The sequence below is a fragment of the Podarcis pityusensis genome (assembly GCF_964106645.2).
Source record: "Podarcis pityusensis genome assembly, chromosome: 7".
Taxonomy (NCBI): Eukaryota; Metazoa; Chordata; class Lepidosauria; order Squamata; family Lacertidae; genus Podarcis; species Podarcis pityusensis.
The window spans coordinates 8638354-8642980 of record NC_138031.1 but is presented as its reverse complement, the minus strand read 5'-3'; the positions used below and the strand labels follow the sequence as shown (position 1 = coordinate 8642980).

Here is a 4627-nt window from a genome sequence, read left to right as displayed (position 1 = left end):
GGAAACCGCCCCTGTGCACCCCTCCCCTCTATGCCACTGTACCCACTAACCGAGAATGACACTAGGTTTGGGGCACTGCGAAGGATTCGAAAGAAAGAAATGGTGCCACCAGCACTGCTAAAGGCAAGTCTCACGCCTGAGAAACTGGTGAAGAGATTCTCCCCTGTCCTGGGGAAAATGGAGAAGTTGTCCTTTTGATTTCTCTGTCCATGAACGGGGTGGAGGATTTCAAGAAGCAATTTGTGCACAGTTCTAAGACAGATTGCTGTGGTATATGAGAGGCAGGGAGTTGTCTCTCAAGCCAAAGTTGGGTGTTCCACAAATGAACTCTGAACCAGATTCTTACCACTTCTTCCTCTTTGTTTTATGGAGGCTACTGAGTTGCTGGAACTGACAGGGACAGAATGACCCCAAACCCTGTGCTATAGGCCAGGGTTGGAGAGCGAACTTCATACCCAGCCAAATAAGCAGAGTTGGCAGGTTTGTTGTCTTGAGCAAATTGTGATCCATTGATTTTTTTAAAAAATGTACACTGCAAAAATTGGATTTCTACAGAAAAAAAAGAATAACAAACATAACTGGAAATGCTGTTCTGTGTCGTTGTTGCAGCCAAAGTGTTATCCATTGCGTGCCTGCATGTGTTAGATTTCCAAATGAGCATTACTCAAGTTATAGATCTGCTTTCATTCTTTCAATTTATCCCAGTGCTTTCAAAGATGAGCAGGGCAAAGATAGTATGCTGGCCAAGCGCAGGAGACTTTCTTTTTTAGTCTTTCGCTTGGTTAGATTTTTTTTTAAAACAATAGCAACCCAACTACACTGAGGGGAATAGTCAAATCTACCAGCATTCCTGTGGTTTTGTTTATATGTCCATCTTGGATCAATAGCCCCTAGATCTCTCAGAATAGTTTAATAAGCATTCTCAAGGCAGCACGCAAGAAAGAAGAGAATTGATTGACCGAATGCTGCTGTTAAAGATATATTTTTGGCACGGCATCTCGTGTGAATTCATTGATTTCGGGTAGAGGGTTGGGTGGGGAGAGAAGTAAATGTCAGGTTCAGGAAACCCCTTCCTATAAACTCTGCTCCTCTAGGTGCCTGGCATGTTGGCTACAAGCAGTCTTTTAAAGATCTTAGAGCAGTACCTCAGGTATCTGCTGTGGCCCGCCACAACCCAGTGTATTTTGAAACTGTGGCAATTTTTAGTATCCTTACTTGTTTCTCTGTGGCGCATCAGATAGCATTGGAAACAGTGTGTCATGCCCACATTAGAGAACTCCTTTTCTGAAGAGGGTCTGGGGCTCCCAGAAGGTGGCCTTAGTCAGGGACAGCAAAGAACAATGGACAAGGAGGATCTGGCAAACCCTCCAGGAAGACCTGCAAGGGTCTCTGCCCAAAGAAAGTGAACTCTTTGAAACAGAGGCAGAACAAGCCCTGAACCCTGGGGAGAGATGGTTCTTCAAAATGCAGGGTGAGTCCCTCTCAGTCAGAAGTGCTCAGTGGCAGAGGAGGACTGCTTGTGAATAAAGGGCTAATCAGAAAGAAAATCCAGGTGGGCCCTGGGTGGAGTTTTGGCAGCTGTGGTTTAAAACAACCTCTCCATCGACTCTGAGCTGTTCAAGCGTATTGGTAGGGCAGCTACGACAATGGCTTGTCTCTCCAAAAAGATATGGAAGAGTGTGATGCTAACGTCCAATACCAAGAGGAAGATCTTCCTTGTGTGTTGAGCAGACTGCTTTATGGAAGTGAGTTGTGGGCAACTTAGAACTGTCAGAAGTGACACCTCAATGCTTTCCACATGCTCTGCATCAGGAGGTCTTGGGGCCTAACATGGCAGGACAGGGTCTCAAACCAAGATGTACTCTCCTGGCCCCACAGTCCCAGCATGTTCACACTCCTGTCTCAGCTACGTCTATGCTGGCTTGGTCATGTCCACTGAATGGAAGATCGCAGGATCCCCAAGGACATGCTCTACGCCAGTGTTTCTCAACTTGGGTCCCCAGATGTTGTTGGACTACAACTCCCATCATCCCTGATCTCTGGCCTTGCTAGCTAGGGATGATGGGAGTTGTAGTCCCAAAACATCTGGGGACCCAAGGTTGAGAAAGGCCGCTCTATGCAGAGCTGGCTTCAAGCACCTTGCCTTTTGGCAGACCAACTATGAGTTACAAAGATGTCTGCAAGCGTGACATGAAGGCTGGCAACATGAAGCCCACCATATGGCAATTCCTTTGCAGGCAACCATAGAGTCTGGAGACAGAAAGTCAGGTCATGCATCCATAGCAGTGACCACAGGAGGAATGACTGCTGGGAGGAGCACAGAGAGGAGAAATGTCATGGTGTATCTGCAGCAACTGGACACCTTCATCTGCCTCATGTCCCTCTTGTTTTGATCTCTACAGCCACCAAAGGCATTGTAGCCTTCTAACAGTTTGACCTCATCCCCAAAGGTCCTATACTGAGTTAGACCCTTCATTCAACTAGCTGAGTACTGTTTTCACTGACCAGTATGTAGCTCCACAGGATTTCAGGCTGAGGATATTTCCAGCCAGGGATTAAACCTGGGGCCTTCTGCAAAGTGGATCATCATCATCATTTTTAATTTGTATACCGTCTTTCTATCTTACAATACTCAAGGCAGTTTACAAGCTGAAGAAACAAAAAATGTACATCTTATAACAATCTAATGCAATGCAAAAATGTGATCATAAAACAAAACTTTAAAATAAACAACCTACATCAAAAAGTGGGACGCAGGTGGCGCTGTGGGTTAAACCACAGAGCCTAGGACTTGCCAATCAGAAGGTCGGCGGTTCGAATCCCCGCAACGGGGTGAGCTCCCGTTGCTTGGTCCCTGCTCCTGCCCACCGAGCAGTTCAAAAGCACATCAAAGTGCTTCCGGCGGGAAAGTAAACAGTGTTTCTGTGTACTGCTCTGGTTCACCAGAAGCGGCTTAGTCATGCTGGTCACATGACCTAGAAGCTGTACGCCGGCTCCCTCGGGCAATAAAGCGAGATGAGAGCCGCAACCCCAGAGTTGGTCACGACTGGACCTAATGGTCAGGGGTCCCTTTACCTTTACATCAAAAAAGTAACATTCAACAATCATTAGAATAGTATAAAATAATAATATCAACATATGAAAGTTAATCAGAAATCTGCTCAACAGTTACAATAAATATTTTCTAAACTATAATCAATAAAACAACGGCAAGCCACAGTACATAAAATGATACAATACAAATTGAGAAGCAGAGACTAGAGGGTGGGGCAAGGCAGGTGGAAGGAGGCCTTGCCTGACAAAGTCTCTCCCCTTACAGTTCTTCCTCCAGGACCAGCTCCCTTATGGTCTACCACAGAGCCACATCCATTTCCCGCAACTTGCCGCAGCTTCTGTTGCTTTACATTTCAAACAGTGTCTCTCCTTAGAAGCATTTCAAGTTTTAAAATATACCGAGTGGTTCTTTTCCTCCTTTCTTAAGGAAAAAGAAATACAAAGGAGCAGCCTTTAAAAACATACCACCACGTCTCCTTCCCCACCCACCGCACAAAGCTTCGCTTTCACATTCTTCACTCTAGCCAAGACGGAGTGGCTTCACTGGGTATATTGGAAAGTCTCTCTTTTTGGGCCCATTAAAGAGCACTCCTTTAACCTTCCTCTATGACACATCTCAAAGGATATTAGTCTTGCTGTTCTGCTCTTTGCAGGCTCAAGGGCAATTATGTTCTTGCTGAGGTATTGTGACAAATGCTGTCGAAAATGGCCTGGCTGAGGTATAACTAGAGCCTTAGCTAGCAGTAATACCTCCCTCTAAGATTTATATTATACTCCGGCAGCACTCAAAGCCTGTGCCATGTTTATTTTCTCCACTGGAGCCATATATTTGACTGTAGGTTTAAAGACATTTTCTCCATCTTGTTTCCATTTTTCTCTTGTCGGTCGTCTTTACAAACCGACATCCCATGCTGCTGCTGCTGCTGTTCTTCCACCAAAGCCATTTCACATCTCCATGCAACAGAGTTTCTGAGATGACTGGAATGTTAGAACATTGGTGGATATTAAACAGTATGCTCAAGCCGTGCAGTCTCTTCTCAAAGGTGGTTCTAGATGATTGGCTATCGGGAGCTGTGATCGATCTTGGCTAGAGAGGGAGTCCACAGAGCCCAGTTTATAGAAGGAGAGCAACACCCTTGTGAGCCATCACCTCTGTACTGGAAGCTTTTCTCCCTAAGTAGTGTTTGGTTAATGAGTGGCAACCGCTGGTCATGTGCTGATGGGGATGAGTTGTGTCTCCCCCCCACTCCATATGGGGGAAAGAATAAGTTGCATGGGGTACCTCTGCTTCTTCTAGCCCATGGGAGTTCTAGCCCATGGGAGCCAGCTTCATAAAACTCCAGCTAAGGCCAGCCCCTGCCTCATAGAGAACCATAGAGTTGGAAGTGACCTCAGGAGTCATTTAATCCAAGGGATTGTGATGCAATAATCTCAGCTCAAACATCCATGACTTGGTTTTTCTTGGAGCGGTGTGTCAGTTTGCATTTCTTAGTGCAGAAAGTATTGATCTGATGTGTGGAGATCTTTCCTATTCTGCTTAATTCAAGAGGATTCTGGAAGCTACTGGAAGCTT

At 45.7% G+C, this 4627-nt stretch overlaps 1 long non-coding RNA gene across 1 annotated transcript; it reads right to left on the bottom strand.

Annotated features, from left to right (window-relative positions):
- Positions 1–3220: 3220 nt before the first annotated feature.
- Positions 3221–4426, bottom strand: LOC308481432. The gene is made up of 2 exons (XR_013988673.1): positions 4337–4426; positions 3221–4032 (listed from the first exon to the last, which is right to left on the bottom strand). It is a non-coding gene; the product is annotated as an uncharacterized lncRNA (long non-coding RNA).
- Between the last annotated feature and the right edge of the window lie 201 nt (positions 4427–4627).